Source organism: Notolabrus celidotus, chromosome 14, assembly GCF_009762535.1.
Source record: "Notolabrus celidotus isolate fNotCel1 chromosome 14, fNotCel1.pri, whole genome shotgun sequence".
Taxonomy (NCBI): domain Eukaryota; kingdom Metazoa; phylum Chordata; class Actinopteri; order Labriformes; family Labridae; genus Notolabrus; species Notolabrus celidotus.
Window position 1 is genome coordinate 6898546 of NC_048285.1, and position 23776 is coordinate 6922321.

General features: G+C 41.8%; 2 long non-coding RNA genes across 2 annotated transcripts in view; one reads left to right on the forward strand and one right to left on the reverse strand.

Annotated features, from left to right (window-relative positions):
- The window catches only part of LOC117825151, a 41087-nt gene extending 34622 nt beyond the window's left edge, over positions 1-6465 (reverse strand). Inside the window, exon 1 of the long non-coding RNA XR_004633790.1 lies at positions 6006-6465. This is a non-coding gene — a long non-coding RNA (uncharacterized LOC117825151). The remainder of the gene's footprint in view (positions 1-6005) is intronic.
- LOC117825150 overlaps positions 6036-23776 on the forward strand; it is a 31113-nt gene continuing 13372 nt past the window's right edge. Inside the window, exons 1-2 of the long non-coding RNA XR_004633789.1 lie at positions 6036-6149; positions 7868-7970. This is a non-coding gene — a long non-coding RNA (uncharacterized LOC117825150). The remainder of the gene's footprint in view (positions 6150-7867; positions 7971-23776) is intronic.

Genomic DNA, 23776 nt, shown 5'->3' on the forward strand with positions numbered 1-23776 from the left:
GTTTGTTATCATTTTATTTAAGTCTACCACTGATGTAAAAGAAATATATATTTTGAATTCAGATTTGCTAGGCAAACTCTTATTTCACAGCTCTTTAGTTGAATTAGAAACTGTAAAGAGTAAGCTCCAAATGTGGGAAAAGAGTGTATATCTTTAATTATGCTTCTGTTACTAATCTGCTCGAGTGATAAGTACTCACTTCCAGCAGCCTGACTCATTCTGGCATCGTCTGAGCACGCCCCGACCACATTGAAGTTGTAATTGACCTGGCGTGTAACCAGCCTTACTTTGTAAAACTGAAATGAGCAGAACTTATTAAAACGAGCGAGTTCGCTTCATGAAACATCCCCTCGTGTGCTCAGTCATGTAACGACCTCCTCTGCCTCGGTAGCTGCTAGCTCCTTTATTTTCAAAAGTCACCTTTCTGCCGGCGCTGCTGACACACCTGTTTGTAATTGGCTCATATTAAACGGCTAATGTTTTGCACCTGTGCCACTCGGCGACACTCAGTCATGCGGCCAATCACGAGAAAAAGTTGTAAAAGTTGGCCTATGAGGGACAGGGCTTGTAAAAGTCTATTAGACATGAAAGAGGAGCTGGGATTGATGCCGGCCCTTCAGGGGAAGATTTTGGAGAGAGGCTCTCAGAGCAGAGCAGCTTGGACTTATTCCAGGAGTGAAAGAGATACGCAAGATGGGACAGATAAGTGTTTTGTCAGATGGATGTTTCTGAAAACATGATACTCTGCTGATATAATGTTGCATATCAGAGAGTTCATGTTTATTTCTCTCTTTCTGTTAGTAACTTTCAAACAGTGGAGGCCTCTGTAAACTCGGTCCCCTTTGGTGTTTGGGTATTAAAGGTTCAATGACGAGACTCATTCAGTGTGTTCCACTTGCACTATGATACAGTTACGTAAAATACATCCACAAAACAGATTTATCGTCATACCTAAATAGACCTTTACACATAGAGATAAAAGAGGGAATTACCCCCCTCACACTCTCTCACCATATGCACACACACACACACACACACACACACACACACACACACACACACACACACACACACACACACACACACACTGCGTCTCTTGATACAAGTGAAACAATCTGACCATGCAGAGTTCAGCTCCTTCCCTCCCCCTCTCTTCTTCTCTTTCCTCCCTCTCCCATTCCTCCCTCATTCTCTATCTCCCCCTCAGGACAGGTTCAGGGTAAGGGCAGCTAAGAGAGGGAAAGGATGGAGAGATGGAGGAAGTGAAGGTATGGAAGGAGGTACAGCAGCAGCAGCAGCTGTCCACTAATGAAGTGCCCGGCTCCCTCTATAAACCACTACTGACAGATATAGCCAGAGGACGGCTGTGCTGTGTGTGATTATGTGTGTTTGCGTCATGATGTGTGTGTTGGAGACAGAGAGAGAGAGTTAACATGCATGAGTGGATGATGCTTGGGGGAAATGGGGCATTGTACAGTAAGAGTGTGGACGTACAGTATGAGTAAGAGGAACACGTGCATTGTGATGAGAGTATCATTGTACAGATTATGATTTATAATGTATAGGGTGGGATCATTCCTGGACTTGGCAGTAGCGTCTAATCTCTACCTAGCTTTTTCCCTTTTATTCGCTCGTCATAATTCCCATTTATTCATCTTTTTAAGACATTTATTTATCCTTTTATTTAAGCTTTGTATTTTATTCAAACTGTAAATGTATTCCCTTTTAAAAGTTTGACAAAAAAGATTTAACTCTCAGTATTTTGCCTTGTTTAGTCTGATGGTAAAAGGACAATAATACAAATCTTTTAATATTTAATAAGAACAACAACAACAACAATAATTTAAAAATAATAATAATTTAATAATTATAATTATAATAACAATAATAATAATAATAATAATAATAATAATGATAATGATAATTGATAAGACTTGTATAGTGCTTTTCTAGATACTCAAAGATGCTTTACATGATGTGCAAAATAGATAAAGGTATAGGATACAGAAGGACAGATCAGATGTGGGGAGGAAGTAGAGATTTATAAATGTTTACACACAATACTGTGTGTTAAAATGTCTAATAAAACAATGGATGATGTGCTGTTCATGTCAGTGTTGTTTTTGTAAAGATTTCCTGTGAAGGTTTGGCTTCATATGGTACCAAAATCACAAAATCTTCCAAAAGAACTAATAAAAATAACATTTCAGTGCTGAATCAACTATTTTCATGTGAATAAGTTCTCTCTTAGCATAAAACCTTCTAGTTAAACCGCATGTAAAATCTTCTTTAAATTTCCTGGAAAGCTGGAGAGGACAAGCATTGGCTTGAGACTTCAGCGTGGAGCAGACGAGGTAAGGGGATCCTGAATTCATTTTCTCTTAATAATGACCAGATGCAAAGACAGAAGTAAAAGAATCAGAGGCAGCATTCAAAAAGTCGTAATTTCACTTCTTATCATAATCTGTCAAACTCGTTGGCCAATAGGAAATGATTTGGAACGAAACATTTGGACCACTCAGAGAGTGTTTGATGCGACTTGCCAGATGCACAAGTGGCCTCCAAACTGGACCCATAAGATTCTCTTTACATGGATTTGTTTTGGCAGAACTTCTTCTGATCAGATAAGGAAAAGGGAATCTGATTGGACACAGGAATACTTAATTTGATTTTAGGCCGTTACGCAACCAACGTTTTTTTTAAATGGTCCAAAGAAGAAACTGTCAGATTTTCCTGACTGCTTCGCAATGAAGAAATCTTCATTTTGTTCCCTCGAGTCAAAGAGAAATGTTCTGCTTCATAAAAGAGAAATCCTGGAGATGATTTTTGAATGACTTTTCCTTAAAAAATGGAGAAAAAGAACCAAGTCTGAATGTGATATAAGGCAGATCAAGCCAGACTGAGAATAAGGGAGTCACAAGGTACTGAGGGCGGGTGTATCTCACAGCACTAGGTGCATTTGAGATTTACAGCGTGTGGTCTCCTGCTCTAAACGCAGATATTAAAATCATTACCGCTGTGTGTTAGCATAAGCTTTCCTCTGCTGGAGCCAAAGGGCTGTGTTTTATGGCCCTTTTATTTAGTAATCCACTGTGGTTTCTATGAGGCACAGTTTCCCCTCTCACTCTCCCAGACCGACCGCGATCCTCTTATCAAAGACGGCCATTGTATACTTATTATTTAGCCCCTAATCCAGTTATCATTCCTGGCACAGGGGGGAAAGTACACACAGTCGGTCCTGAAGGTCGCCCCCCAGGCAAATTGATTTAGAGACAATGGATTCTGGAGACGGAGATAAAGATGAAGGTGGAGAGAAATATTTCCACTAAGTGCGTAAAGTCAGAGGTATAAACTGTATATACAGTGCAGACACACGCCCTCATGTACACACACGTACCCAGACACCTTGTCCTCTCTTTAACAGCCCCGTAAAGATTACAAATAAAATGTGATGAATTTAAAAGCTCCTATTGGTGTGTGTGTTGGTGTGAGATGGCGGTCATCCGATACATGCAGCAGCAGCAGCCTCGGAGAGAGAGCGGCTCGGTGTATCTGGCATTCCACTGCAGGGTAAACACTGAGTCAGAGCTGTGTTTTATGTCAGACCGGAGAAATTCATTACGTCTTATCACACATTCAGGTTTCAGGGTCAGTAGTGGAGCACAAACCCACACATGTACTCAGTGTTTATTATTGTGCACTTACATTTATTACACTCCTACGTTTTCATGCTTTTGGGGCAAAGGCCCAGCCTGGAAATTCCTTGTTTATTAACAGGGTTGCTATGCAGGCGGGTGTCTGCATGGAAAACTCATTGCTGACATTTTTAGAGCATGAACAGAAGAGAAGAGGGTCGCAGTTATACGAAATTTAAAGGGTGTTTTTGACCAAATTCAACACAAAGAAAACAAATCACATCTCTTTCCAATTGTGCAAACTAAGCAGATCGTTGTAGACGCACATACATCATGCCACCCGTTCATAAGTCATTGCCACAGCTGGGCCACACCAGACAAAACGTTCTGCACATGCTCCTGAGTGAAGGCACAAAGAGGAGTTGGTTGGGGTTCTGGAGAGATTTGGTCTAGTGTAAATAAACGATGCAGACTCACCACAGAAACAAACTCTGGTCTCCCTCGTCAAACTTTTGGTGAGCCATACAACCACTACATCCTCTAAACACTCCAAAACTCTAGAGCAAAATCACACTACTACCAACACGGTCAGCCCAAGCCTAAAGTCATAGATGTACTGCCTCTTTAGGTCTTTGTCACTTAAACTGAAAAAAGATGTTTGGGGACATTTGCTGCTTCCTTTGGGGGACAGTGAGAAACCTGAGCTAATTGAGTCTGTCTCTTTAGTTTATTTACACTCCTCCTGACCTTTTTCATGTACTCTGGGCACAATAAAATCACATCTTTAAGAAATGGAATCTCTAAACCTGAGCCAGTGAACTCAACTTGTAGTGATGAGAGGAATGCTTTCTATTTCGTGTACCGAGTTCTCAGAGAAAGGAAAAGGGGATGATAAATATTGGGAACAGAAATAAAGCAATATCTGAGACCGTCCAGGCTTAGAAACCTGCTCCCATGTACTCAGCTTCTCTTTCTTGTTGTCTGCAAATTGTTTGGATTGTTAGAGTGGCTTCAAAGTCAAAGAGAAGAAATAATCTACATCTTCTTATTTCCTTCACCCTTAGCATGTTTTGTTCACCTTGATAACAAAAGAACACCTCCAGACTTCTTAACTAGTTAGTCCAGCACAGCCTTGTCTTTCCTGGGTTGAAATACTTCTCATGCATTCATGTAATGGATTCAGGCCTTGGCGTTCAAAGGCCAAACATCCAGATTTATGGACTCCTTTGTTTTGACTGGTTTTAGCATGAGCTCATTACTCCTCACACCACACATTCAGACCTTGCAGCCGTCCTACAAACACTGACTGAACCTCTGGATCTTTCGCCTTGCTGCCTGCATGCCAGCGCTCTCCTGCGTCTCAGTTTCACTTTTACACACCGATAGCTTTCTTGGCCTAGAAATGAGTTTGCCCTTCTGTGGATAGAGGCTCCCTTGTGTACAGGACGGCTTTTCATCTGACTCTAACAGATACCCTTGGCCCAGTTCATCTTCAGCTCATCACATGCACGGCAACATGGCGGACCATGGAGGCCGCTTCACGTGATCTCAAACATTACACCACTGACTTGTTTTTATCCTTTAAACACAGTAAACCTCTGTTTTTAAATCTTCTTTTTTAATATATTTTTTAAAGTTATATTTTGGGCATTTATGCCTTTAATCAATAGGACAGCTGAAGAGAAACAGGAAATTAGGGGAGCAGAGAGAGGGGGAAGACATGCAGCAAATGGTCATGGCCTTGAGTCAAACCGGTGACCTCTGCAACAAGGACTATAGGCCTAACCTCTGTATGTGGGGCGCTTAGATCGCCAGGCCACCTGCACCCAAATGTTCCGATTTATTAACAAAACCAAATATGTTCAGTTTTATAAATAATATGGATTAAAAACACAAATTCACTCTTTAATGGCAGAAGGTATTTAACCTCTGGTACCCAGATGGAATGAAGAAGTTATCTCTTTAAAGGAATAGACAGTGGAAAAATGAATTGACAGGTAAGTGAATACCCTTTAAATCTGACTAAGGGCAAGCTTAGACCACCATAGAAGAACTATTTTGTTTCTTTTCAGTCCATACTTGACAGAAGAATACCTTTAACTATTAAACTGACCATAAATACTAGCTATTGCCAGTAATTGGAGGTGCTTAAACACTCAATAACACACTTTACACACTCTAATGTAACTTAATCATTAGAAACTCAACACAATGTGGCTAAAGCAACAGGAACACACTTGTGCACTTTTTTCTCTTTACACTCAATCTACAATGGGACAACATAGAACCAAAACCCCCTTTCTGTAGGCCTGATTGAAGCTTGTATGAGGGAACATTGGCAGCACCGAAAATAATGGTACACTCACTCACCTGCAGGGAAAACAGACACTTCCGCATCCTCCTGAATGGCGAAGGACCATCCACACTCCATCTCTGCAGTGAAGAGGATAAAATCCACATTCCATATCTGCAGTGAAGAAGATAAAATCCACACTTCATCTCTGCAGTGATAAGGTAAAGTCCACACTTCAAAGTCCGATGGCGATGCAGAAAGGAAACAGCAGGTCTTGTGCACTGGTAATAATCTCTCTCCGCGGTGCACGGTCTGGGCCTAGCTTCAGCTCTGTCTATTACCCACCAGCACATAGCCTGCACCCTAACAGGTGGTAGGAGGAGGTTACAGCTAGCTCCCACAAACAGTGCATGGCTAAAGCTGGAGGTTGTAAAGAATACTCTCCCAGATATAAGTCAGGCACTAATGAGGCTTATTCTTTACTTGGTTAGGTAGATAAAGGTTAGTCGTCATGCTACAAAAATAAACGCACATGATGCGGTGTGCAATGACGGACAGTATGCGCACACTTTTGCAGGTGCCCCTTGACTTTTTAAAGAAACATGCAGTATTTTAGAGGCAGGTAAAAAAAAACAAAAAACATTCAAATTAACATGATAAATAAATAAATACTGTCCTACCTTGTGTTGAGGGATGTACGCATTTAAAACCAATATAAAGATTATGTCCTTAAAGTGATATACTCTACTTGTGTAGTAACTTTAGTGTTTCTACTATCAGGTACACTACCAGTCAAAAGTTTGGAAAACCCTTCTCATTCAAGGGTTTGTATTTATTTTAATTATTGTAAACACTGTAGATTAATACCAAATATATCTAAACTATGAAAGAACATATATGGAATTATTGAATGAACAAAAAAGTGTTAAACAAAGCAGAATATGTTTTATATTTTAGATTCTGTAAAGTAGCCCCCTTTTTCCTTCATGACAGTTTTGCACACTCTTTGTATTCTCTCAGTCTGCTTCATGAAGTGGTCTCCTGGAATGGTTTCTAATTAACATGAGCCTTGTCAAGAGTTCATTTGTAGAATGACTTGCCTTCTTAATGTGTTTGAGACCATCAGTTGTGTTGTTCAGAGGTAGGGTTAGTACACAATGGATAGTCCTATTTGACTACTGTTGTAATCCAGATTATGGCAAAACCAGATTATTTCATAGTTTTGATGTCTTCAGTATTAATCTACAATGTTGAAAATAATTAAAATAAATAAAGAACCATTGAATGAGAAGGTGTGTCCAAACCTCTGACTGGTACTGTAGCTTAACTCTGGGATTTACTTCCTTTTAACTCAATTAAAAAATATATAATAATTGTCGTCCTATATTTGGCAAATAAGGAACATCACGAACACATGTTTTAAAGACAAAAAACAAATAACAAAAACAGAATGTGTTGCTTTTAAGTATTTTTATAAATACAATGAATGTTACTTCTGTGTGAATTTATGTTAATCTGTCAGTGTTTATTTGTTTAGACACTGTTCTTGATTAATCTGCTGATCAATCTGATTGAAATATATTTTGATTTAATCTATTATTTATTATTCAATTCCAAAATCTAGTCACCGCTACAATAGTTGCTTAGCTGTGCAAATATAGATTTAATAATAATTTAGATTCATAAAATACTTGAAATCTAAAATAATTTAAGACAGAAAGAATCTAAACAGTATTAAATAAATATATTTGCTTGGATGTGTTCCTGATTTATCCCTTCACTAGTACAATTGCCCCAAAACAGGCAATTAACATTAATGATTAATTAATGCGTATATATTTCTTTTAAATCAAATGTTCACAAGTGCATTTAGTTTTTCTATAAGTTATGAAGACAGATGTTACAAATGTTTTAATTGCCCCGTCTCCTCTACTGTTAGCTGCCGAATGGTTGTTGGAGTGTTATGTTACCCAAAGACCACAAGCTGGAGGAACAGAAATAGCAGAGACGTAAAGCTGCAGAGGAAGCAAGGGAGAATTCTTGTGAGTATGCATTCATGTACATACTCTCCAAACTGTGCTCAGTTAGTTGCGCTCTGCAGTGGCAGCTCTGGTGACTGATGCCCTGTCGTTCCTGTCTGCTGTGGATTGATGTACCCGACTGCACCACATTCAAGGCCAACACTATTCTTTTCCCCAAGCCCTCCATGACCCTCTTTTAGCCTAGCTTAGCTTGCATTAGAACAACCTGACCCTCCTCTGCCCTGTTTGACCCTCGCTGGCTCAGCTCAGCTCTCCTCAGCCGAACCCGACCCTCCTAACCCGGGCTCAGAGCAGCTCGCATGAGACCAGGGGCTCTTACTGAGGGGGAAGAGGGAGAGGCTGAACCTTGGGGGCAGCAGATATACGAGCCCTAACTGCCTTTTCATTAAGCTGACTGTCAGTATGAAAAAGTCCTTTCTTCTACCTTGTTTTCCGTCTCCTCCTTTCTCTCGCCTCCTCCTCCCACGCCTCGTCTGTCTCCCTAATACTTTTACGTTCAAGGACAGAGCAGTCGTTTGGTGCTTTACGGTGGAGAGGAGCCGGGCTGAAATGACGGTTTGCTCTCCTTTATGTGTGTATGAGTGTGTGTCTGTCTATTTGTTTCAAGAAAGTGCACTTCATCTGAGGGAGAGTTGCAGAGCTTGAGGAGATAGATGTTGAGAGAGGGATGGCTGTTGGGAGGTGATGACCTCAGTAGTGTGGAGATTTAGTGAAGTGTACAAGGGCAATGTGCTCTTTTGACAAATGAAGCGGTGTGTATTTCAAGTCGGTAGACAGCAGCAATTCTACCACTACAGAGGCAAACAGAGAGCGCATTGTGTTGGAAAAAGAGTCCTCACTTTATACTTTGCTCTTTTCCAAAGGTGCACAAGAAGTTTAATTTCCCTTTCAGTTACCTAATCCTCTACATTTCACTCTCCAGTTCATTCTTAAAGATTTTCTGCTCAAACTTTTGATTCAGAGTCGTGTGCATGTGTTGAATTTGCTTGATTTATCCGTCCATGTAATTGGATGTAATGATGGTTTGAAAGAACCACACACATGCTATGCAGTATTTGATGTAAACACACACTTGTGTTGTCCCCGTTCAGTCCCCTTTAAATTCCCTACACATGCGAGGCAGACAATCCTCCCTGACATCTCTGACACGCTGCAGCTGTAGAGCATTTTTTATTTTTCTTGTGTCCCAAACAAAGCCCATAACTCAGGCACCCTTTCCACTCCAGATCGTAAAGGCCGGGGTGAAAAGAATGAAAGGCGAGTGGCTGTTTTACGGCAGGGAGTGGGATGTAAATCCCCAGAGTTGTCAAAAGAGGGGCGGCTTGGCTGAAGAAGGCCTCCATGACTCTGGGGTACAACACTAAAAAAGAGGAGCACAGCAGTCATTAAGGACCCCCCACAGGTACTCCGTTATTAAAGACCAGATCATGCTCACACATGCTGCACGAGCATCTGCTCTGAATCTGAATGCAAACAAGCGAGTGAAGAGAGATGCAACACTATATCACCCTAATCTTCACTTCTCGTGGATCCTCTCTTCCTTCTCTTCCCTGGATTTACCCTCTTCTTCTGCTAACTAGCCGTGTTGGATGACCGTAAGTGCTGAGAGCGTGCTATGCTGACGAGCACACTGACTGTATTTATGGCTCTTTCATAGGTCCTGCATGAATTATTCATGAGGTCTCATTGTGGCGCACCGGAGAGCGCTGGATGTAAATCGATAGGTGTTCACTTCGACTGACACAAATGATATCTCCCCTAAGCAGCTCCCTCATCTCTCTCTCCTTCTCTTTCGCTTTCTCTGCCTCTCTGTGTCTCGCTGTCATTTTACACCTCGTCCCGTGATAATAATGTTTACCAATGCAACATCACTCGCCCTTACAAAAACACATGTGAGCAAAACACAGGATTAGGGGAGCTGTGAGGAACAAATTCACGTGTGGAATGAGTAAATACATTTCTCTACATTGCCTGAAAGGAAAATGAAGAGAACACACACTGACTGCAGCACGTCTTTTTCCTTCTCCCACCGTGATAGTGCAGTATCTTGTGAGAGGAGTAACTGATGTAATGGCAAGTAACAGCAGCACTATCTGTGGGTTACTGGAAAGCCTAAAAGTGTGCACCACATGCCGAAAACTGACAAAAAACCACACACACCCCTCATAGTGTGGAGGGTGTTTTTAAAGTTGTTTGTTCTTGTCCATCGACCTTTAACATTTATGGTTTGCACACAGCTCTCCTGGAGGAGGCTTGATGTCTTCATCTGCTCTCTGGCTTGACTCTCCCAGAAAGCTTGAGGACTGGTGTGTGGTATGTAGTGTTTTTACATCATCAAAAAGACAAGGCACTGATGGTCGTTTCTTTTTTCCTTTAAAAAGAAGGGGGGGGGGGGGGGGGGTACTTTGAGCTGTTTGTGACCAGTGTTCATTTTGGGTTTTTAAAATACAAACGGCCACATGTGGGTCTACTTCTGCTTTTACGACCAGCCAGAGCAACACAGCGTGTGACATAGCACAGAGTGGCAAAAGATGAATACAAGCGGCTGTAAGTGCAGTTGTTTGTCCTTGTTTTGATTAAAATACTTCATCCAGTTAGTTTGTAGCAGCCACAATAGTGGATTTAACGGACCTCTCTGCACCAAAAACTGCCATCTTGGTTGTTAATGAAAAGGCTGAAGCAGTGCTCTTGTGTCGTTGCCTTACAGAACTCATCCCATTTATAAATGAAAGGACACACAGTCATGTTCCTCTGGAAACCTTTCGCAGTTTAAGGGCCAGTTCGGAGCTGGCGCTCAATTGAGAACCGGTTTTTCATGTTTCAACTGCGAATGAACCGGCTCCTGGCTGGGAAAATCGGTTCCAGAGCGGCTCCAACTCTTTGCTGGTCTAGAAACACGAACCGCTTATGTCAGGGGCAAGGGGTAGGTTTGCCTTGATCAAAATCACAAACCAAACGTGTTTTCGCCATTGAAAAAATAAGAGAGACTGGTGGATTCCATGGCAAAGCCGTTGTCGGCCAAGGAGACAAGCTGCCATTGTCTGCCATCGTAGGTGTTGTGAGGGAAAGTTGCGCTGCTGGGAAAAGTTGTCACGTTAATCTGATGTCATGACGCGCCTCTTCCACGGGCTTGAGCAGGCAGAAAAACAAACGGGTGTGATGTTGGTTTGCGAGTTCAACCATCTCCAAACCAACCGGGAAATACAACCCGGTTCTTGTTGGTCGAAAAGACGTATTGGACACCTACTTCCATGGTCCAGTTCTGATGCTCACATGTATATAGTAGGTACAGAGATCCTGACCAGTCGACGGCTATGCAGCTCTAGACGCAACAACCTTCAGTTAAGTCAGACAACTCACGTTTAAATTGTTTATTGTAGCAGCAAATACACATTCATGTTTGGCGCCCAGGCTCCGGCCTCATCACTCCCTGCAGATAAGTTTACATGCAGACATTGAGGAGTGATGAGCAAAACCTACTAAACACCCCTGGAGCCTGCAGGTGGAAACTGGGGAGGCGGCGGGGAAGAAGAAAATATCAGCAATAGCCATGCAGCAGCAGAGGCGTTGACAGGCAGAGGGAGAGATGGGAAATTTTCCCCAGTTTAAATAGACCGCCAATTTGAGAGGCAGAGGGCAGGATTGGATGATGGTTATGAGAGTGGGACATGTGACATGTACCCTGAACTAGCTCGCAGGCGTCGCTCCATTGCTCAGTGTTTTCTGACACCTCTCTTTCAGAACAAGCATCAACTCCTGTTGGTAGCTTTTATGTTATATAAGACACAGACCAGCCTAAGCGCCACCCTGTGCATCACTAAGCCTTTGTTGCCACTGCTTTTCCTTCCTTGAACCAATTTTTGTCCACTTTACTGACCACTGCAGAACAGGCAAACCTTTCAAAAGCTGCAGTTTATAGATGCTCTTACAAAGGCCAAAAGGTCAAAGTCACTCACATCCTGACACTTCACTATTTTTTCACCCAACACATCTATTTCAATGACACCATCACAACTGACGGACTAGGAAATGTTCACAGTCAATTTCGGTATCAGAACCTTTTAATCTGAGAGTAATCCAGCTCCTCCAGGAATATTCTCAAATCAATCTCTGTTTCTACAACTTCAGTAAACAGAGACTTCCACTCCTAACGCCAGTGTTTGTCGGCATTGTTTGTTTCCAGCACACAAAAAGACTCTGCAAGTCCTTGCTGACACACCTGTTTTGTAGGTCAGAGAGGTCATGACCTGCAAGTGAAAGGGCAGAGGAAGTGTGTGTCCGTCAGTTTATTGACTCTAACCATCCCTCAGACCGTACAGCCGCTGGTTTTTCTCAGTCCGGCTTTATGTCCTGCATGTTTTTTTCCATGTGGTGTCAGTGGTTTGCCTTTCTTTATTTTCGTTTCTTTTGTTTAGGTGGCCCTTTTTTCCTCTTTTGTTGTATAATTTTGTTCTCTTATACACACACACACACACACACACACACTCACACACACACTCACACACACACTTGCCCTCCTACTTTCTTATACCCATGTCGAGCATTCTCACAATGTGAGTTGTCCTAATCCACCTGGCTTTGGCTCTGGGCTTCTCAAATGCCGGCAAGAGAGCTGGTCATAACTCATCTCACACGCACACGCACACGCAAACACACAGGCATACGCACACGCACACACACACACACACACACACACACACACACACACACTCACTTATACTTAAGAGTCACACAGCTGCCCCAACTCCAGAGGCTTTCTTTAGTGAGCCACCGGCGCCGTATTACATTAAAGGTCAGTTACTGAGTTTCCATTTTAGCTTCTCCTTCCGCCGGTAACACGCTGTGAGCCAAATAAATTGCAGGATTGTCTGTCAGGCCGACTGTTTGATTTTCTTGGATGACAGGGAGCGCTCGGCTTAGAGGTTACCCCCTCTTCCCTCCCACCGAAGTCAGATTGTAAAACCTAGCATGGGGAAAGTGTCATCATGTACAGCAGCTTAACTCCAGAGTGTGATCCTGTCAATGAGCATTTAAAGAGTAAAATGAGACCTTACTGATGTAAAGGTCTAATGTATGTCTACATGTGTGTTCCAGGATAAGACCACTGACTGTATAGAAAGATGGATGACATGACAGCCTGCCAAAAGTGAAGAGGAAGCATTCAAAGCTCTTGCTACTGACTTTCAGCTATAGGCCATAAAGCTCACCATCTCCATGTTAACATATGGGACATGAGTCAAACTGTAAAACCAAATACACATCTTGTTCTTGTAGTTTGTTCTTGTCATGCCAATTTATCTTGACAGTTTTGCAACGAGAAGTAAGCTAGCTAGCAGGAGGAGTTTTCTTTCTTCTGATAGTTTTATTTTGACATAATGTAATCATGTTTCGTACTCATGCTTGATACTGGAGCATAAAGACGCACATTTGCTGTTGACATATTGCTCTAGAAAGAGAAACTCTACAACCAGGGCTGTGCTAGGTGAAAGTGCTAAATGGTGATGAACAGGATTCAAAGTTAATGCCGCCGTGTGAATGCTTCATTGCTCTTTGACGACTTAAGAGTTCAACTTTGTTAATGTTTACATTATTTGGACATTAATTGGGGGAGCACACATTGTTGTGTCGGGCTGTGAAGGATAGCATTGAACCGGTACGTCTGGACACTTTTTGTAAGCTAGCTAACCGCAATAAATCAGAGTTTACATAGTTTTTGTGACGTTACAGTTAATAATTGAACAAATCTACTACTAAATACATGATCTCATAACCTGTGTCCTTCAAAAGTTGACTTGAATTAATAAAAGTAGTATAGAAAGAGACATCTATTCATTCATTTGCTTCCACAACAAATGCAAGCTTTGGCAAGAGCCACATCTTTATGACAGAGGATGATGGTGCTCATGGGAAATGCAGTCCTCATTCCAGAAGAACACTACCGATTTCGTCACAGAATGGGGTCACCATAATAAACACAGCATGAAAATTCCTCATAGTGCCTTTAATTTGAACTAAATAGAAAGCAGAGCAATGTAAGGCTGTCATTTGTTTTCAGGTAGTATTACATAAAGCTAAAGTAAGGGCCAACGTGGACACTTCTTTCTTTATTTTAACACTTGAATGCATAAATAACCAGTTTAATTTTCAGAAATCAATTAAGTATTCTCTAAATGAGCAGTAATGTTGAGCTCTGTCAGTTTCAGCATTACACCAGAGGGCTGCTGTGCCCCTCGTCTGAATAAGCTGCAAGAAAAGCCAGAGGTCTATTTTTAAGTGAACTGGATTCCACACAGTGAGCACACTTTCTTCTTCTCTTTCTCCCTCGTCTCACTGTTATCCCCATGGACATGTTAATCTCCACTGTTTCAGGGACTGAGTTACCCTGGCAGACACTTTATTTAGACTAGGGAGAGAAAGAGAGGGAGGATAAGCAGAGGTTGGAAGTATAAGAGAGTAATATGGGTGAGGGAGGCGAAGGGTAACACAAGGCCATGAAACAAATTATATTCCAGCATAAAATTCATCACACTGATTTATCGATGTTGGTGGATGTTGTTTTCCCGAATGAAAAATGTTGAAATGTCAAGATTTTGGCGAGTAAAGAAAAACATGCTTGTTCAAGTCAAGTGTACAGAACCTGTTTGTTGAAAGCTTCATCAGCTTGAGGGTCATTGACTATGCTTGACCCAGAAGAACCACATGATCCTTCAGAATATTAAAATGCTGAAAATCAACAGAAAAGCAACCCTGAAAATATAAAGACAAAAGTTTGATTTTAAGTTCCAGTGAACAGTCAACTTTAATCAATACAACTTGTTAGCTTCAAACTGAACTTACCACTTATTTTATATTATTTTGCACTAACAGTTAAATAAAGGAGACTAAATAGAAGAAAAAGACAAAATTTACAAAAAAATAGAGTTGACCTAAAGTCTTTTTGGATTTAGATGAAATGAAATTAAGACTTAATTAATGTACCAAGTGTCATAGAATTATTGCCAGCACTATCAGTTAAACTATCATCAATCCATTTCCTTGATTTTACTTTATAAGCTGAATAGTTTCTAACTTGGTTAAACCCTCCATTAAGCAGACACGACTACATCCCAGTCCAGTAACAAGAAAAAGGGTTATAGCAGCGATTTGCATCTCATGCATGGACAGAATAAATCAATTCTGCAGATTAACATCTCCAAGTAACGCCAACTGCTTTGAACTATACGTATCTTTCACGTCATTGTCAAATTTAATGTGAAAGTAGGTCAGTATCAGAAAATGTGATGCCAGTGAAATGTGAATGGTACTCTCAAATTCTTCTTGGTAGAGATATGAAGTGTTGTAACGAAGCTCCTCCACCACTACGTCTTCTTACTTTTGCACTGAACTCAGCACTGGTGTTACATTGATGTCCCAGTGTGGTGTTAATATTGCCGTACAGCATTATGGAAGCACCAGAGAAACAACATTGCAAACACACATACCATGTCCTGCTGGCTCCCGTGTCTACAGGGACGATGTTTCGTCTCTTTCACTTCGATTGATGCTGGCTCAGCAGCAGAACGATTAGCCCCTATCTTTGTTTTCACCAATTCAAAATAAACAGCAAAGTTCCTCATCTCTCTATGTGTGTGAGAACTTAAAAAGATGACAATAATGGCATCTGATGAAAGTGTGTCCTAGCTTTTGGATATGAGTTGACCTGCCACACAAACGGCCGATCTAGGACAGATGAGATTTTGATGACATAGTTTCTTGGATAAGTTTCTTCAGTTAATGAGAGGTTTTATTTAAATGTAACATAATTAAGAAGAAATTATTTAACACTTAACTGCCCAACATTGGACTTATCAATCATATATGGAGCATTCATTGCTGCTCTCTGAGCTACACAGTCATGTCCTTATTTGGGCAAAACTTGTAATCTTAATATCTTCTGAACCGTTGTGATAAAAAAAAAATTCAACCCCTGTACAGTGTGTGCCGATAGAGAAATAAGCTACGTAGACCCAAGTCGTTTTTTGCACTAGGCTGTAAACATGTTTATTTCTGCTGCAAAGAGCGTCTTTTTTGAATGGGTGTGTATGTGGTTTCCGGTGTTTCTGCAGCCAGCCTCAAGCGGATGCCCGATGAATTGCAGTTTTTAACACTTCTGCATTGGCTTCATATTTTGAGCCCGGAGGTTGCCGCTTGGTCTGAAGTAGGAATACAGATCAGACAGTGTGGAGGTCCTCCAGTCAAGTGAAACTGACTTCCATTAATTAGCAGCTTCTTCTATTAATGCCTCCTCTCTAAAGGATTGAATAAAACCTGGGTACTGTTGTATCTTGTCTGGTTCAGTAAAATCTAATTTTCTACTTTTTCCTCCATCTTTAACAACTCTTAAACCTCTCTTCATTATTTAGTTCTTGCTGAAATCCAAACCTCACCCTCACTCCGAGGACGAGCTGCATTTGACTTTTCCGTTCCTTTAGAAATATCACAAATACCCAGGAGGATATAGGGAGTTTAAGTTATTAGACCACCATGGTTCCTTAAGAAAGGCTCTTGACCCAGTTTAATTGCCAATTAATAAGAAGCAAGACTTTGGTTTCCATGGTGATAGTCGATCTTAAGTTCCCCAGATAGGTCATTTGACCTGCAGTAATGATGGTACGGATACAGCAATGATAGTCATTAATAGGTACATAACTTCAGGGTTAACCTGAACCAAGCAAAGAAAAAAAACGGTTTAGTTTCAGATAATCACTCTGGAAATCTCAAGGGCAGGGTTGATGTCACGCCATTTTATTAATGTAATTTAGTTTATAGCAACCGTATACATCCAGGTATAGCTTGTCCATGCTGTGTGACACACGCTATAGCTTTGACCCCTGATAGCTACTTAATGGACTGTACAATTAGTGTCATAGGTTCAAATAGTGCTTGCAGGCTAACCACTGAACCAAAGCACAGAGCGCTTCATTCAATTAGCCTAAATTTAACCCTATTACGTCCATGCCCTAACTCCATCAGCACGCACTCTGTGGTCCAGTGTGTACCGGTCACAAAACCACACAGAGATAAATCCCTCCTCCAAAGAACTTGTGTAATTTACACTCACTTTTGGGATTTGAAAGCAAACACAGAGCTGAAAAAAACATGCTGTGCTAACCCTCACACAAGTACACACACCACAAGAGTTACACAAACACACACTCCCTCAAAACACACACTTTAACTACTAAGAAGGTTTGCTATTTTAAACTTTTACACCTGCAAGCACATTTTCTCACAAACAAACACAAAGACACATTTTACTGGGTCTCCTTAGTTGATTAAACACACACACACACACACACACACACACACACACACACACACACACACACACTGCAGCTGACTGGCCGGTCAGCCTCAGTTGTTTTCAGACTCAGGAGTCTAGTTAGCACAGGCTTGTATCAATCATTTAGCCAGTGGAGAGCAGCTCAGCCGATGGGGTCGTGAAGGGGTGAAGCACCAGGCTTGGCCCCAGAATCCCTCACTCCGAGGGGGGCTGGAGGAGCAGGGATGATGGGGGCCCGAGTCAAGAGACTGAATGATGTTTGAAATAGAATATAAGGAGGCAAGTGTAGCACGGCTGGATGAAATAACTGCTAATAAAAATGCAGGCAGAAACCAGCCCTGCTTATTACACAGCTTTATTAAGTGCTCAGTTTTCACCGTCCAAAGAACACATGCTGAGCTCTGGTATGTCTGAAAACACACTCCTGCTCCACATCAGATGATATCACTCTCTGTGATATCTACTTCTGTAGTTTTTGTTGATTTCTAATTAGCAGAAAGGGGCAGAGACATGCCAAAAAACACAAATCAATAATTAAAAAAAACTAAGGATCTGGAGCCAACCCCAGCATGCATCAGGCAGCAGGGATGGAAAAATAAACATGTTGGCACTTCTTCCCAAAGCTCCAACAGACACTCATGCCATAAATTTGAGTTATTTAGAATCTCTTTATTTTAATTTAACCTGCAAGTTTTGGGATTGCTGTAAAATAGTGCTGCATCCAAACTTCAGCTGCATCCAAACCACATTACAAAGTCAATGAGAAGATTTAGTGGTGATGATTAAACCAGATCTGGTCTCGCAGACCTTCTCCTCAAGGTCACCAGGAGTTTCCAAGCCATTGCTAAGGTTCGTCTCACAGGAGGAGATGAAAATGAGAGAAAACTGGCAAATCTGAAAGAAGCGGAGAGAAAAAGACCGGAGTGAGGCCGTCATTGGATTGAATGGTGTGATGATAAAAAATACAGCCAGCCAATTACAACACAGGCCTTGCCCTGCGGAGGCTGTGCCAATCAAAGTAGGCTCTCACATATTTCCATCGACATGTTGAAGTAGTTTTAATATATTTTAAAGATGAAAATCAAGATCTTATATCACACGAACACAAGAATCTCTTGTTAACAAAAAAAAAACTGTCACGCATGAAGAACCTCTAACACACAGACGAGCTGGTCTGTTTCATTCTGTATTTCTCTCTTCATGATCTTATCACATAATGTCGTACCACAATCCCCTGGCATGGGCGCTATTTTAATTCCATTCTCCAACCTGTTGAAAACTGAGGATTAAGACTGTGTGGATCATGTGTGCCTATACATGTACATATGTCCACGTTTATGTGTGTGTGTGTGTGTGTGTGTGTGTGTGTGTGTGTGTGTGTGTGTGTGTGTGTCAGCGCCCTTGCATGTGCTGTGGCTGCACATGTGAGCAGTGATAGGAATCTTATTGCTGTCATCGGTCTAAAGGCCAACGCTGTGCTGAACACAGAAAATCCCCGAGCCCGAGCTCTCTGTCTCCTTTAATCTGGACTCCTTTTTCTCACCGCTGAGCTCCAACCAGCAGATGATGGATGGTCGCTGTGTCAGAGGGGCTTTTTTCTTTCTTTGTTTCACTCCGTCATCCCCCCTTGTTTTCACTTTTTCGTTCTAACTTTAAAAAGAAAAAACAAGGTTAGAAGTGGAGTTCGGGTTCAATTGTAACAGTTTGAATTGAATCACCCAACTTCTACTTTTATCCACAGGTTTCTTTTCGTTTCTCTTTTCCACTTTTCTCCCTCTGTCTTTCTTTACATCCATAGCTGTCAGTCCATCTCAGTCTATCAGGCAGTTATCAGGGGATTTTGAACATTGCTTTCAGAGTGATAACCAGGTTTCTGCTTGAGCTGATAGCCTGCTGGACCTCCATCAGGCCGCCGTCCAGACACAGAGGGGGGAGGAGGGAGGGAAGGAGGGGGTTGACTTGATTAACCTTCATCTCGCTGGCAGAGAGGGAGCCAAATCCACATCACCCACTCCTCACAGATGCACTATCGCTCCTTAACATTAACACGGGAGTCCAAGACAAGAGACACGCTGGCTTTGGAAAGTGGTCTCCTCTGGAGATTAGCATGTTTGTGTATGTGCATGTTGTCAGCCGGGTCAAAGGTCAGACTATCAGGTGGAGCCAGCAGTTTGGTCAGGGGATCTGGATAAGGAGCAATTGAGTGGTCAAGTAGGCGACCTCCCTTCGCCTTCATTTTGGGAACAGGCCACCCAGAGGCACCCTTTGGCCCGGAGGTGAGATTAGTGTGGTGGAGCTGATAAAGCTTCACGTTCTCCCAACAGACCAACATTCAGTGAGGATTATGCTCCTGGAGAGAGCACACAAAGCAGGTGGAGAGAGATGCAAAGCCTGCTTACTTTAAGGCTCTTCTCTTTGTTGCTTTGGTGACTGCGGCCTTGAGAGAACAGTGAGGCTAACCACAAGTTTGATGGTTGACTGGTCATTGAAAAAAAAATGTCCATGAGATTTTACGGTTGGAACTGCATCCATATCAACAACATACAATTTAGCCTTGATTATCGTACTTAGCTGTTTTTCTTTGCCTCAAACTCCACATGTTTGTTGAAGGTGAAATGACACTATGTGAACACATGAGTCACTGCAACACCTGGTAGAGATTGTCGGCACTGTAACTATTTATTTTCTTTTAGCCCGTTTTGAAAGGTAGTCCATACACTCTTCTGTTCAGGTTTTATTGAGTCAAATCTGTTGTCCAGCTCTTTTCGTCTTTTAATCTTTGTGGCTCATGCTGCTGTTTTTCCTGTCTTAACTTCTCGTTTATTGTTTTGACAGTAAACTGGCTGACGTAAGATGCATAGGACTTCTCTGTACTGTATCTGTAGCAACAATCTATTATGGTCTGCTATGTGGACGTAACCAGACGTAACAGTCCATCATTGATCAGTCAGGATTAAGTGTTCAACCAGGCTGTGTAATAAACCGGACATCTTTTATGATGTGCCGAGTAGTGATTTCATAAACAGAGGAAACCTCACCGCCACTGTGTCCAGATCCCCCCTGAAATCTCTTTACCATTCCTCCATGTTTAAAAAAAAAAACAGACCAAGAGGTTTTTAGCCAGGTGTGTCAGCCTGTTCCTAGGCCATGTGGGGTTTTTAGAACTACAGGTGCAGCTCAATAAATCACAAAGCCTTTTGTTCATTTTGATAATTATTGCTTATAGATCATGAAAAGTCAGAAATCTATTACCCCATATTATTAGAATATTTGCATAAACTCAATCTAAAAATTATATTATGGGGATAAGGTCAGGTGACTTTGTTGGTGTATCAAGAACAGTGGCATCATGGTCAGCAAACCATTTGGTGCTAGTTTTGGTGCTGTGGGCAGGTGGAAAGTCCCGCTGGAAAAGTGAATCAGCATCTCTATAGAGCTTGTCAGCAGATGGAAGTATGAGGTGCTCGGAAGTCTCCTGGTAGACGCTGTGTTGACTTTGGACTCGATAATACACAGTGGACCAACAACAGCACATGACATGGCACCCCAAATCAGCACAGACTGCAGAAACGTCCCACTGGACTTCAAACACCTTGGATTCTGGGTCTCTCCACTCTTCCCTCAGACTCTAGGACCTTGATTTCCAAATGAAATACAATACTTTTTTTGTCTGAAAACTTTGGACCAGTACAGTTCCTTTCCCTATTTGGCCAAGGTACTGTTCTGACATTGTCTCTGGTTCAGTAGTGCAGTTGTAGTCCCTTTCCTGTATACATCTGCATTGTAGTTCTCAGGGCACTGACCCCAGTCTCAGTCCGCACCCAAAGGGGGTCTCAACCAAGTTCTTGAAACAACTCTTCCCGGTAGTTCTCTGATCTTTTAATTGAAAAGGAAAAAATATAAATATATTTTAGGCACCGGACAAAAAGTCAAGGGATTACACTAAATTTCATTTTGCAGGAAAGTCTATGTTGTCTTGCCTCTGACTGATTATCACCTCTACCACATCTCCTCTCTCTCCATCTAACGAATGTTCACATACTTCAGAATGACCAAAAGTCAAGGATAGAATGACAAACCACAGAACTCAGTAGGCCAAAACTGTTCAGAAGGACACTGAGTTGAGAAACATTTTCATCTATAACTACCAAAAAGTCCAGACTTGTTTATGTCTAAAAGCTGCCCTTGCACATAAAAGCAGAAATCTCCTCTGCTGTTTTTTGAAAACTCTTCACTCAGGACTTTCATACCGACATCTGTTAGTTATGTATATTTTTTTATCATTTCTAAGTACCCTTGAGTAAATATTATCTGATCTGCTGCCATGATAAAATTCTCAACCCCATGATGCTGTCAGCTTTGTCACCCATCCATCTTCACTCACTTCTCTCTCCTTTGTCGTCCGTCTCTCTCCATCTTTTGTCATGCTGCCTCAGAGCTCTGTTTTCTCGTGTTTGTTTTGTTCACTGATTCTCATTCGTCTCCCGTTCATTCCAATTACTCACAGGAGACTGAAGGGAGAAAAAAGTTGCCTTAAGGCCAGGTTGCAACCGAGAGAAGGTGCTTCTCCTGTAAGTGCTTTTTCATGTTGTCGGGTGTTTTTCTGCGATAGTTTGTGCCTCTGGTGTTTGCTGAACCAAAGCTGTGTTTGACGGCTTCACAGACGGCGTTTGACTGAGACCTGAGTGATTTCAAACGCAGCTAAATTAAGACACATTCTGTCATGCTGCCAGCGTTTGCTTGTTTTGCTCCAACGTTGGCATCTTTTACGCCTTTTATGGGTATAGCTGCATATGTGTTGTCCATCAAACGTCCTCAGAAGTAATACCTCACAGACCAGACACAAGGTCAGCTCTGTGCTGGAAGCCTCACGATCAATATGCTCAGACGTTTGAGAGACTGTGCCCGTCTGTTTTCCCACTGACGCTTTCAGCTTTAGTCGTTTTTCTTCCTCAGCTTTTTTCCCCTTTTTTCCACCGTCAGATGTTTCCCATACATCATAGCAACATAGTTTTCTTCTTAAATCATACTTCACTACAACTTAAATGCCAACTGTTCACCTGAAGAGTTGAGAAAAAAAACTACTCACAAATGGTTGGAGCAGCTGGGGATTAAGAATCGAAGCGTTTGGATTATGGATTATAAAATGGTGCAGACTTAAGGACGTACTTAAGAACGACAATTCAAAGGACAGAGTAATCACATGTCAGTGTGAAGGGTGGGGCGCATTGTCATTGGCTTAGAGGACAGGTCAGGAGGGTTTTATCTTTGGAATCAGCAAATTGAGTTATGAAACAAAGTGGCTCAAATGAAGAGAGGTGAAGTGACAGTTTGGAGCTGCAAGGGTTAAGCCAACTTGAAGGGCACCCACAAGTTTCTTAATTAGATTTTCTGACAAAAGCATGTGTGTGTTTGTGTGCGAGTGTGTGCACAAGTGGATCCAAGTGACTTGGGTTTGGGGCTGTTGACTTGGGCTTCATTTTAGCTCCTTTGTGTGTCTTTAAGTGTGAAAGGGTTCACTGAATTGAGGGCTGATTGAGATCTCACAGCTGAGACAAGTTTCAAGGTGGTTCTTAGGAACCCACAAATCCCATTTCCAGTCAAGAATATGAATACTGGATGATTCTGCAAAACCGGGGATTACATTCAATGTCAGTCTTTTCAAATTCACACTTCTTGTTTGACATGGCAACCATGGAAAGATTAAGGCGAAGCAAAGAATGTAGAATGGCAAATAAACCAGCGATGGGGCAGTGAGAAGGGATGTCCTAATCAAGGTTCTTTCTTTGGCCCTATTCTCTATCCGAATTTTTTAGTTTGGGGTTTCTGCAGATTACAATAATATTACACCAAATGACCCGAGCTATATTCCAGTCAGACAACTCACATTTTAATGAGTTGAAATGTGTATTGCAGCAGCAGAATATTATTTGTGTTTGGCATCTAGGCTCTGACTTCATCACTCCTCACAGATTGAATTTACATGTCTGCGAAAATCTAAGGTATGATGACATAATATCTTAAACCCCCTATAGTCAGAGCCTGCAGGTGGATGCTGGGGAGGTGGGGGGGCTGACAGTTTGAGCGCAGCACTGGCGCAGAGCAGAAGTGGCAATAGCAAAAGCAGTGGGAGAGAGAGACCTGAAAACTGTCAGCTTAAATAGAACGCCAAACTGAGGAGATACATTCGTCAGGTGCTTGTGAGACTGATGCATGTCAGGTGTGAAATCAGTGCGGCGCGAGCTGCCTGCCTGAACTAGCTCGCAGGTGTCACTCTGTTTAAAAAAAGGTGTTAGATCCAAAGTGTTTGAGCACACATTGTTATGTAAGCTCAGCTTAAACAGTAGATGAATGCAAATTTGGTCTGATATTGTCACTGTCATATCAGGTATAACCAAATTTATGAGACACGCTTAATTTTTCAGAAACTATTTCATCCAAGTATTGCAGGTCCTGGTTCAGAAGCATCAGGCTGATAAGCTTA